Consider the following 13,932-nt stretch of genomic DNA (forward strand, 5'->3'; position numbering starts at 1 on the left):
TAATAAGTATTAAGTGGACACTTTAGGCTAATGGGTGATGGCTCATAGGTGAATACTACTCGTTAAATTGTAGGGCATTCAATTTTTAATCCATAAATTTTTTTATATATTCTTAAATCAACTATTTGTATATGCAATAATCTCATCTCACATAATTTAATAAGGAATTGATTTATTGACTTGTATTTCGTTATCACTTAACTTATTAAGTGTGTATTAATGTCATATTGTATTGCTTTGAAACAAAACTCTATGTAAAGAAAAATTATCTTCTTAATAAAACATGGAATAATTAATTAACAATGTGTTAAGAGGATGATCTATACTCATTAAAGAGATGGGTAAAAAATAGTTGTATTTAAACTTTTTGCACCATAAGACATTGATTTTCTCATTCATATTAACATTTTGTCATTTTCAATTCTTAAATAGTTTATTTGTGATTTAAATAATTTCATATAAACCAATATGACTTGAAGAATTCTATTTGGTTATATGCATTGATAGAAGTCTATAAATGTGATGCATGTTTTAAATGTAGATCTTAATGTAAGTAAATAAATATATATTTTACAAAACAAATTATAAGTAATTGATAATGAGTTCTAAGTGGCCTATATAAATCCATTTATCGACTTTTATTTGCCTATCATGAGGTTTAATATAAGTGTATAAATGTGACATCTCTTCTTTTTGAAATAAAACTCCATGTAAAACTAAATGTTTTTCATAACAACACATGGAATAATTATTTGGTAATGAATGTTAAGTATATCGTTCAAGTTCATTCAATATACGAGTTATAAATAAATGAATTTAAACTTTTTGCAACATACGACATTTGATTTTCCCACCCCTATTAACATTTGGTAAATTTCAATTTTTAAATAAATTATTTTTAATCGAAATAATCTCATAGAAGCCAACAAGACAAGTATGTATTAAATTATACTTAGTATGTATGTATGTACGTATAAATGAAATTTATTTTTGAAATCAAGTTCTTAATGTAAGTAAAAATATATTTTTTAGAAAATTAATAATTTAAAATCAATTGCTGATGAGTTCTAACTCGTTTATTTTATTTTGAATCAACAACCTTTTCTAACTGTGCATTCTTAAATCAATTATTTCTATATGAAATCATGCCATATAAGTCAATAAGTCAAGAAACCATTAATTGATTTTTATTTAACTATCATGTGGTTTAATATGAATGTATAAATGTGACATTGCTATTTCTAGAATAAAAATCCATGTAAACAAAATGCATTTTCAAATAAAACATGGATTAATGAATTTACAATGAGCATTAAGTAGACTATTTAAGCTCATTCAAGAGATGGGCCACAAATGGATGTCTTCAAAAGTTTTGCACCTTTTGACATGATTTTCCCATCAAGATTAACATTTTGTAAATTTCAATTCTAAAATAAATTATTTGTACTTAAAATAATCTCATAGAATCCAAAAAGACTTAGAAGCTATTTATTCAATTCCATTTAATTATATGTATTGATATAAGTTTATAAATGTAATTTATTTTTGATAAAAATCTCTTAACGTAAGTAAAGATATATCTTTTACAAAACTATTTAGAATTAATTGATAATGAGCTTTAAGTGGTTTATTCAGACTACATGAAAAATCAAGTGTCATAGATGAATGCCTTTTAATACATATTTAATATGTAAAATCAATATCTTAATGATAATTTATTTGTATTTAGATTAAGTATTTAATAATTAAAGAACACGTGGACTTATATAAATTTCAACTAAAATCCATGAGTTATGTTTCACAATTATTTCTTCCTCATTAAAAATTCTTATCATTTCTCCTCTTAGTGAAAGTAATGATTGATCATGGTTTTCCATACAATTGGTTGGTGCTATTACATCGAGACTATTATTGGTTTCGACAATGTTGACAAGGAGAGATAAATATCCACACTACCATCAACTATACTAATCTTTGAAAACTCTTGCCTCCACTACTTACAAGAAGACTGGTAATTCTTGTTTACTTCAATTTGTGACATTGTCCATCACAATGGAATGACTCGAATACCCATTTAAGAACTCTCATTTGATGTACTTGGCTTTGAGTGGAGATAGATCAATGGTGCCTAACCTTCTTGAAATACCTAGATCAACAATGCATAACTTTTATAATGGATGCTTGGATGCTATGAAGACAAATGATCACCCCCTCATTAATGCTTCATAAAGGCACAAAGGGACTGTAGGAAATTGAACTCAAAAACATTTTACTAAGTTTTTAGTAGACTAGTTTCAATGCAATGCAAGGGACGCACATCCTTTCCATTTACACTAAGATCCTCGCATCAACATCATTCAATCAGAAAGTCCTCCATAGGTTGTGGGAAAGGGGTTTAGAGTTGTCAGACACAAAATTCAAACATTGAGGAATCTAGTTCGTTATCCATAACTATAATATCTTTATTGGATGTTAGACATACTAATATGATTTAGCTTGAATCAATTGCTTCTAAGAGTTTGATTTCATATTCCTATTGTGTATTGATACTATTGTACATACCAACTCATGTTTGACCTATTCATGATCTCTACTTGGTTTGAAATTACTAAATTATTTTTATGTTGAATTAAGTTAATATGGAGATTTACAAAAGAATGAATGTTGTTGAAGGCCTTGTAATAGAATACTTCCAAATTTAATGAAATATGTGTTAACCTCTCTTTAGTAGTAATCATTCATGTTCCCTCTTTAAATATGTTGAAGGATTCTTAAGTGCCCTTCACCCATTTTAAACCCATTCCATTTATCCCAAGTCTTTATTTGTTCCCTATTTGACCATCTTGCCCTGTGAAACCATCTTTTGTTAAGAAACCAAATCTAGTTAAGCCATCTTCTTTGAATCCATTAGCCCAATGGCCTAAGATACTCAGTTTTACCCCTCTACTACTGAATCCCACCACCCAAACTCAAACAAAGCTCCTAAACTTCACAACTAGCCTAATATTTTTCAAAACCAATCTAAATCATAAAGAGAGAGCCCTCTCTAGGTACAAATTAGCTAGATTCTATAGCTAAAAGTTGGTTTGTGGTTACCTTGGACCCCTTTCCTCTTCCCAACAACTTCTAGGAAAATCTTAGGATAACAGGATGTACCTCCTGCTACTCCCCTCACTGGTGGACACCTTCCCCTCCGAGAGCTGGGCATCTTAGAAGATCAAGACAAGGAGGTTTTATATATAACTAAGATCACATCTGATGAAGTAAACCTCAAAATTATACAAGAGAGGAAGAAATTTTGTAGCAGGAACACATCCGACCCATTATCAGTAATTATGGCAATAAATATCGTGCCCAATATCACGACAAATCCTCAAATGATCACCTCTGATTGAGCAAATTTCGTGGCTGCCACAGAACACAACGTAGCTTGGATGAGTAAACAAATTGTAGAATTTCAAAATAGGCTATACACATCCGAGAATAGGGCCACCATTGTGGAACAGGAGAAGAAAAGGATGGAGGAGGAAAATGTGACACTTTGCTTATTACAGACAAGCTCAGTAGTAGAATTCCAAGTGGTAATCGCATCACAAACAAAGATCTTGGGGGAGACTATGGTAGTAGTGTATGAAAAAATTGCAAAACTGTATCACATTATAGCACCCATCATCGAAATTCAAACTCACTCAAAAGAGAGTGTTGCCATGCCCAAAGAGGTCATGACCACTTTTGATAAAATACTTGAATGGTCTAAAAAGTACCCTGAAGCCCTAGCAGTGGTCCCCAGGAAAGATTTGATCATTATGCAAAACACTAGGGTCCAACTTCGTATCAAAGTTTAGTCCAGAGAAAAATTGGCCAAAGATGCATAGAGGGTGGTGGCCTCCTACAGACAGTTGTTCATCAATTTGGAATTAGTGATCCAGCTACATGGGACCCCTCTATAGGAGAGATTGGACAAGTGAAAAATCAGGAGAAGATCAACAATGAAGTACAGGAATTTGAAGAGACATATAGATAAGCAGCCCATATGGTATGTACGCCGATCACAAGAGAAAATATCAAGCATTACGTCGTAGAACTAGTGAAGCTCTACACCAAGTTGGGTACCTTGAATAATCATATACATGCCAAGAGGAACACCCTCCTCCCGGATGCACTTGAGTTCTTACATTGACATGATGAAGGTCAGCCATAGATCTCTCACATTGCAAAAGAATACAACATATGGTGCACTTAACTGAAAGAAAAACTCAAGCTCAACATTCTAGAACTTTCCATCTGTAGATTAGTTAATTAGTATGGTATTCACTTTCGTGACATTTTGTACTATAGTAGCACAGAATTCCCTATGAATGTGAAAGGTCACGTAGAATTCCAAGAGTCATATGGTAGATGAAAGGTCATGAGGTAGCCCAACATTCAAGGGTAGACCAAGGGTCAGTATTATCTTATAAATGTAACCTCATGCATCATTTGTAAGGGCTTTTTGGTTGAGGACTATTTTGGATATATATATATATATATATATATATATATATATATATATATATATATATATATATATATATATATATATATATATATATATATATATATATATATATATATATATATATATATATATATATATTACTTGAGAGAATTGATGTCCTTATAATTAATACAAGGGTTAATTGTATGTCTTCACTATTAGATTCTTCAAATTTCTATGTGCTTGTGCCATGAATATTTTCTTCACTTGATGGATCGAATGTTCCTGAAATCTATTTGATGTGCAATCTCCTCACAGGTTGTTTCATACTTCAAATTTGGTTTTCCTATGTATGAATGGTATTTGGCTTACTAACTCTATACTCATGTTGGTGAACTATTTCTTTGGGTATTAGTATAATATGTCTTGACCGCACAGCTGCGTACCCTTATAAATGGTCGGTTGTGGTGAACTGATTTGCAATCATTAAGAAAATTTTATCTAGTATACATAAGTCTTATCTAAAGTCCTGCTAATAGTAACTTTATATAAGGTTTGTTGTTTACATTTTGGCTCTTCATGGTATATATGGTGCATGATATTTGTCAATTATTCTCTTGCATTTATTAAAGTTCATTCATTCGATTCAGTTCATATCCCACCTCCGTTCGAAGCAAGTTCTACAAAACTAAATGGCAGCCAGGCCTACATACCGGAAGGGATCCCCAGCACAAACGGTGCAGGCTCTAGTTGGGAACATGCACCGGGGAGATCCCATTTATTGTTGGTGTAAAATTTCATCCCATTAATAGATTTTGTGTTAGAAGGAGGGCCATGGAAAGCACTAAAATCCATCCTCACACAGAGACTTCCCATCAAGGAAGTAACCAACCTCAGCTTCCCACGCCCCCTGAGATATGATACAATCCTCCTTTCAGGCCACCCTTCATGAAACCACTCCAGGAAGAATCACATATTCCCCTCCTTAAACGCACCCCTGGAGGAGAGGAACTGCCTATGTACAAAGTCACTAATGAAAAACTCAGGGCTCTACGCCCTATCACAAGCCAATTTTCCAGGGGTCTAAGATGTATTCCTGCCACTAACTCCCTAGCCAACTCTCACACCTCCAACCTTTAACATACACATGAAGGCGTGCTGGCTAACTCCATATCATAGTTAATTGTCCTAGCCCTAGATGACTACCCGAATGATGTTGAAAGTCTATCTATCAAAGGATTGGAAAGCCAGCCTGAAGATGAAGAATGGGAGCCTAAGAATACCTTTACTGCCGAGAATAACTAGATACATAGAGAGGAAATAGATGGGAACAACCGACAAATCACTAACGAAACCCTTGTTAACAATCAACCTCTCATCGTGGGTACTCACTGAGAAATCTAAGAAACACCCAAAACATGAGAAATAGTAGATATATAGGAAACCTCAGAGTGCCCAGAAGAGAAGGCAGGTGCCCTCCTCACACCAATAGGGGTTCAGGCACAGATAGTGAATCAGAAGGTAATGATCGCAGCCTCCTTTTCAACCCTAGAGCAAACCGCCATCGCCCTGCCACTTGTCTTGATGGCTCAATCCCCTTTAAACCTTAGAGTCCTACTTCATGATATGCCTTGCCATTGTGGGAAGCAACTCCCAAAGTTCAACCTAGAGAAAGGGACCTTAGCCGGTGATCACATTAGCAATTTCTACTTGGATTTGCAAACGATGAAGGTCCAGTTCCACAACGTAGCATGTCACTTATTCCTACATACCCTTGAAAATAAATTGGCCACTTGGTATTGGGTACTACCTGTGGCCTCTATCTGAACACGAGACAACTTCTGGAAATCCTTTCTTGACAAATTTTTAGAGGATAAGACACCTTCCATGCTCCTCACTAAGCTCAGTATGCTGAAATTCGATAAGAAAGAGAAGGTAAAATATTTCAATCAATGTTTCACCACTATTCTGAATAAATTCACCATGGATGTAGCCCTCAATGATTCCATCATGATTGATTATTATAGAAGGGCCCTGTTGTGAGACATTTCCATGTTCATTAAGCGTGAAGCAAAAGTCACTCTCATAGAGAATTTTTCTGTTGTGCTCGAGGTCAAAAAGGATCTTCTTTTGATTGGCACATTGGAACATGAGTCGCAAGAAGATGCAAAGTCCTTCGGTGAGAAAAACCATGCCTCCTCAAGTAAAACGGCGGGTAAGGAAAAAGACCCCTTCGATTTCGAGGGACCGACCAAATATCTAAAATAGTTAACTAATGAAGTATCTGAACTAAAGCAAAGAGCTAGTGATACCTCAAGAGGGTCCAAGCCAGCTAAGCCCTTTTTCCAGAAGGCCAGTTACTTTCCCCCTAAAGTCTCACAAAATCCCAACTGAACCTTCAACGTGGAAGAGATAGGAAAAGATAACTTTTGCACTTTCTATCAAGCTTCACACTTCGAAAAAACCTTCCCAAAATGGCTCCATAATATGACCGTTGTTGTCACCCAATTGCTAGAAGACCGTGCCAATGGGGATAGCAAAACAGGGAACTGACGAGTCAGGAGAAAATGATCCTCCACTTGGTGACGATTCCTCGTCTACTGTGTTAACATTCGAGGACATCCGAGGAGGATACGTGTGCACTACACAAGAAGCCTTTGTTGGGGAGACTCCCCAAAAATCCCCCAAAAGTTACAATCTCAGGAGTGAAGGCTTTGTAGCAGACCCTTCCTCGGAAGACACGAAAAGGGCTTTGTTGCATAGGATCTTACCCTCGACCGATACCAGCCAACCATCTTCCTCGTCACCTAGAGGAACAGATGATCTATGCCAGAACAAATCACCAGTGAGCAGGAAAAGGGACTCTTCCACACTTGAGAATGCATCCCAAGGGTTACCACTAAAACCACCATGGAAACACCGTGCATAACACCAAAATCTTCATCCATGTATTTAGAATAAAATATCATTGAATATTTGAAGAAAACGTGAGCTAATATCTCATTATACGATTTGTGCAAATTGGCCACTCAACGTGAGCTAATAGCCAAAGCCTTCGCTTTCTCCCTTGCCCCTATTAAGCCCATTATAGCAAACAAGGGAAACTATGCAGGCCGATCCCTAGCTGTGGTTGACCTCCAAGATATAGTAAATTCTGCGAACACCAACTCGAGAGGCTCAAATCCCCCATTATTCTTCACCTTTGAGATGTTTAATTTAAATTTCCACAACTGCCTTTTCGATTCTGACACGTCAATCAAAATTATGCCCTGGTCGGTATGAAAGAAGTAGAATATTCAACCAAGAAAAACCGACGCCAAAATTACCCAACATGACAGGTCTCAAGTCCCCACCATAGGAGAATTAAATAATGTCATCATTTGGTTATCCTCTGATTCTCGAGTGCACCATTGTATCGGCATAATTGTTGTTGACATCCCAGAAGCCTATGTTCTTATTCTCAGTAGAGATTGGTCTTGCAGGATTCAAGGTTACCTCGCCACAAATTGGTCTCATTTGTGGCTGCCTTACAAAGGAAGGAATAACCAGATCCGGGTAAATAATGTGCCTTGTATGAAACATACTGTAACCAGCCTTGAAAGCTCTAATGAGCCAATTAGTTATGAGCAAAAATATATGAAAGTATGCCTCCTTGAATCTTCATTCGGGTGCTATCAGCCTCAGACATCAACTGTTTCCCTAGATACCCAGGTTGGAATCCCCATGCAAACCCCGAGCTACGGTGATGAGATTTTTTCATTAAACTTACATATGTCAGGTTTGCCTTCCCCCAGCATGGAGACGTTGAAATTGTATTATGATGGATCGAAAATCCATGATGGAGCAAGAGCAGGATGTATCTAGCTAAATCCCAAAGTGGATAAATTTTTGATCTCATGTAGGTTAGAATTCCAATGTACCAACAGCACTACGAAATTTGAGGCATTGGTGCTTGGCCTAAAAAAGGTCACCGAATTAAAAGTAGACTGCCTAAAAGTCATTGCGGATTTGGAGATAATTATGAGATAGGTATGCAATACCATCCATTGTTTGTCCCTGCATCTAAACAACTACCAGCAAGAGGTACGGCATCTCATAAATTGTTTTAAATCTTTCAATGTCATTTTTGTTCCTAGGTTTAACAATGTTGTTGGTGATACTTTAACTAATGCTATAGCTAGATTCACACCACTTAGATATGTTTTTTCTATTGAAATTATGTATAAGCTAGTAGTGGCAGACAACATAACTAACTTGCATGTGTTCAATGATGACTAGCAGATTCTAGAATTCATGGCAAGCACGGAAGTATTCAAATAAGTAGCTATCGAAGAAGAGGAGCATGAGAAATCATTACAAGATGAAGCGGATTCAGGGAAGGGAAATCCCTTACATAAAGGGTTAGTGTCATTGGAAAAAAAATTCGACCTTCAGAATCGTTTCAGAGGTATGTTGAATCCCAAGATGCATAGTTTCACTCTCTTGCACAGGAAAATAAAACTCGAAATCGAGTCAGACCCCAAGTATGTTAACTTGGGAACAGGGTGCACCCCAGAGGAAAGATAGGCCTTCATCAATTTATTTCAAAAGTACCACGATGTATTTTCCTAGACTTATGATGACCTGAAGACATACGATACTCGGATTATTTAACATGTTATTCCTACCAGAGTATGAGTCCAACTATTTTAGTAGAAACTTAGGAAGGTGCATCCCGTGTTGGAACCCCTCATACAAAAGGAAGTAAAGAAATTGTTGGATGCTCGCATTACTTTTAAGGTCAGGAACTCGACATGGGTATCTAATCTGGTGCCAGTGAGGAAAAAATCCAGAGAAATATGCCTATGCATTGATTTCCAAAACCTTAATCGAGCATCGGAAAAAGATAACTACCCAATTCCCTCCATAGAGAAAATACTCCAAACTGTCTCAGGAGCTGAGGTCTTTTCTCTACTGGATGGATTCTCTGGTTACAATCAGGTTTTGGTGTCAAAACCAGACTAGATTAAGACAACATTATGGACAAAGTGGTGAACATTTTCATTTCATCGCATGCCCTTCAGACACATAAATTTCGAGGTGACTTTCGAGAGGGCTATGGATATTGCTTTTTGAAGGTTAATGGGTTAGAGTGTGGTGGTCTATGTGGATGACATAACCATGTTTTAAAAAAACAAAAGGTGACCATCTACAGCATTTGAAACAGATTTTCGAAAGATGTCAGAAATATGGGATCTCTCTCAAACCTAAGAAGAGCATATTTGCGGTTTCAGAAGGTAACATGCTAGGCCACATCATCTCCAAGAAAGGAATCACTGTAGACCATGACCACTTAAAATCCATAGCACAGATCCCTTAGCTGATCACCAAGAAATGTATGCAATCTTTCCTTGGCAAAGTTAATTTCCTTCGCAATTTTATTTTAGATTTTGCAAAAATTGTTAAGCCTTTACAGAACATGATAAAGAATGATATGATTTTAAAATGGGATAAGGAAGAAAAGGAATATTTTGATCAGATTAAGGTAGCTATCGAGGAATCACCTTCCCTTTCAAGATCTGATTTTAGCAAAGATTTTATCTTGTACACTTTCACTTCATATTCATCATTGGTCATGGTCCTTACCCAAAAGGACTGTGATCACGATGAACGTCCTATATCATTCATGAGTACAAGAATCCAAGGGGTAGAGATAAACTACCCTGACATCGATAAGCAGGCTTATGCAGTTTACAAAGCAATGAAACACTTCAGACCATACATCCTAAAGAACTACATCACTGTGATGGTCCCCCATCCTACTGTCAGAACCCTCTTTGTACAATAGGAGCTGGGGGAGAGAAGAGCCAACTGGATGACATCCATCCAAGAATATGATTTAGAACTTAAGCCCTCCCACACTATAAAAGGGCATGGTCTCTGTCAATTGGCTGCCAAGGCCACTGATCATCAGGACACGGGGTCCAATTGACTAGCTCAGGAAACATAACGATGGGAGCATGAGATTGAAATGTACCACAATGAATTCATTGGCTCACACGACTCCTCATCATGGTACGCTGATTTAAAACAATACCCAGTGGAGGGGTCCATGCCTAAAGCCATGTCCCCTAAACGGAGGAGAGCCATTAGGCTTAAAGCTACCTCATATCAAACGCTATAGTTTTGAACCCCGTATAGAAATTACCTGCATAAGAATTCTAAAAAACAGAAAATAAACAATGCGAGAGCATAAAACATAAGCAGGGTTATTTGCCAAGAAAATTACACTTTGGCTGTCACAGTCTATCCTTATAGCTCCCTATACTAATGCCATACTTGAACACAATCTCTGTAACCAAATTTCTTCCTTTCTTGCATGAGTGGCTGGCATGTATTCTGCCTTTGTAGTTGATAGTGCCACTATAGATTGTTTCTTACTCATCCAACTGACTGCACCTCCAAATAGGTTAAACACATACCCACTTGTAGATCTTTTTTGATCTAGATCTCCAGCCCAGTCTGCATCAACAAAGCCATGAATATCCAAAACTCTGTCCGATCCTGGTCTTCCTTGGTAGCACAAACCATAATCACTAGTGCCACGCAAATATGTAAAACTCGCTTCATTGTTGTCCAATGCTCCTTCCTTGGTTTTGACATAAACCTGCTCAATACTCCCACTGCATGTGCAATGTCTAGTCTAGTACAGACCATTGCATATATCAGGCTACCAACTGCACTTGCATATGGAACACAGGACATATCCTCTTCCTCTTCTTGTGCCTTGGGACACTGTTTAGCAGATAACTTTACACCTGCAGGAATAGGAACCTTCACCGATTTACTATCCTACATATTAAAGCTTTTCAGTATTGTCTTGACATACTTCCTCTGGTTTAACTAGAGCTTCCTCTTTTCCCGATCTCTTTTAATTTCCATGCCCAAAATATAGGTTGCGGCACCAAGACCTCTCATGTTGAATTTGAAGGACAATTGGGTATTCAAATCCTATATAATTTATTTGTCATTTTCAACCAGCAACATATCATCCACATACAAGACGAGATAAATAACACAGTCACCAATTAATTTAAAATACACACAGTGATCTACTTTGCTTTTGGTGAAGCCAAGTCCCTGTATAAATGTATCAAATTTCTAATACCACATCCTTGGTGATTTTTTTAACCCATACAAAGACTTCTTTAACTTGCATACCAGTTCTTTCTTACCCTTCACCGCAAAGCCTTCAAGTTGCTTCAAGTAGATCTCCTCTTCCAGATCCTCGTGAAGAAACGTTGTCTTCACATCCGTCTGTTCTATCTCAAAATCAAAATCAGTAGCAACAGATAAAAGTAATCTAATAGAAGTTACCTTGGCAACAGGAGAAAAAATATCACCAAAATCAATTCTTGACACCTGGGAATAACCTTTTGCTACCAACCTAGCTTTGTATTTCTCCACCTTTCCTTCTGCATTTGTCTTCTTCTTGAACACCCATTTGCTGCCAATGTGTTTCCTTCCAGCCGGCAACTCCACCAGATCCCAAGCCTCATTTTTTTGCAAAGATGCCATTTCATCAACCATGGCCTCTTTCTAGAGTTTTCCATCCTCTGAATCTACTGCTTCCTTCACAATTTTGGGATCATCATCAGGAATAGATAAAGAAAAATTTGGACAGAAAGCGGATGGACTATACCTTTTTGGCTTCCTTCTTTCTTGAACTGATCTTCCTACACTCAGAGTTTGTGGCTCTTCATCTTCTAATTCCTCATCTCCTGTAGAGTCTGATTCTTCCTCCTTTAGCTCAAACTCTATCTTCTGAGGTTCCTTTGGTTGGACTTCATGTTTAATAACATCTTTCACCTCTCTGAACACCACATCTCAACTGTACACAACCTTCCTTATTGTTGGGTTCCAAAGCTTATAACCCTTTAAACCATCCTTATAGCCAATAAAGATGCACTTTTCAGATTTACTATCCAACTTGGTACGTTTCTCTTTTGGAATATCTACATATGCGTCACATCCAAACACCCTCAGATGTGAAAGAGAGGGTTTCTTACCAGTCCATACCTCTTGTGGAGTCTTATCCTACAACGCTGATGAAAGTGATCTGTTAACCAAGTAACATATTGTCTCCACTGCCTCTACCCAGAATTCTTGTCCTAACCCGGCACCACTGAGCATGCTTCTTGCCCTTTCCATCGACGTCTTGTTCATTCTTTTTGCAACTCCATTTTGTTGAGGTGTATATGGAGTAATCTTCTACCATGCTATATCAAACTTCTTACAGAATTCTTCAAATTCCTTACTGCAAAAATCTCCACCATTATCTGTCCTCAGCAGCTTTATCTTCTTCTCTGTCTGGTTTTCCACCAGAGCCTTAAATTCTTTAAACCTATTAAAGAATTTAGATTTATTCTTAAGGAAATATATCCATGTATTCCTTGAGAAGTCATCTATAAATGATACATAATACACAGACTTACCTAGTGATGGAACCTTCACAGGCCAAACACATCACTGTGCACAATCTCTAATATCTGTTTTGCCCTCTTACCACTAGAGGGGAAGCTCACCCAATTCTGCTTCCCATATACACAATTTTCATAGAAATCATTATCCAGAGAGCTATTACTCATACCTTCAACCATACCTTTACCATAAAGTATTTGAAGGCCCTTCTCTCCAATATGTCCAAGCATTTAATGCCAGAACATGGTCTTCTCTCTAGAGACCACTAGAATTTTTGCTCCACTTTCAGGAAGCACAGAACTGTTGCACCCATCAAAAACAGTGCTACCTTGCATCTTGTATAGAGATCCAGTATGAACTCCCCGTATCAATACCAGTGCTCCTTGAACTATCTTGCGGGTACCCTTCTCGAACACTGTTTTTACACCTGCATCATCTAGCTTGCTTACAAAAATTAGATTTCTGGCTAATGCAGGAATATTCAGAACACCTGGAAGTGTTCTAACCCTTCCACCTTGCAAATTCAACGTTAATTTTCAGCGACCAACAATTCTAGCCTCCCTATCATCCCCTAAGATGAAATCACCACCATTGTATTTATCATACTTGCAGAACCACTCTCTATGGGGAGTGAAGTGAAAGGATGCACCTAAGTCAATCAACCATGCCTCATGATCTACATGTGTACTTGAAGAAGCCAAGTACACATACCTACCTTCATCTGAGGTGGTTTTTGCCTTTGCAGAAGAAGCATCATCAGATCCCTTACCTTTGTCAAGAGCTTTAGATTTACAATCCCTTTTGTAGTGCCCTTCCTTTCTGCATTTCCAGCACACCACCTTTACAGGATTTCCTGGAGATTTAGATCTCCCTCTAGATTTAGATTTCCCACTCAATGACTTATTTTTGTTTCTGTTCTGGGACCCTCCTCATATAGACAAGGCATCACCATTATGTCTCTCGATATTTTTCCGTCTCATCTCCTTTGCTAGCAA

This window comes from Pinus tabuliformis, chromosome 8 (genome assembly GCF_031772625.1).
Source record: "Pinus tabuliformis cultivar Carrire ecotype Pingquan chromosome 8, CPIR1, whole genome shotgun sequence".
NCBI lineage: Eukaryota > Viridiplantae > Streptophyta > Pinopsida > Pinales > Pinaceae > Pinus > Pinus tabuliformis.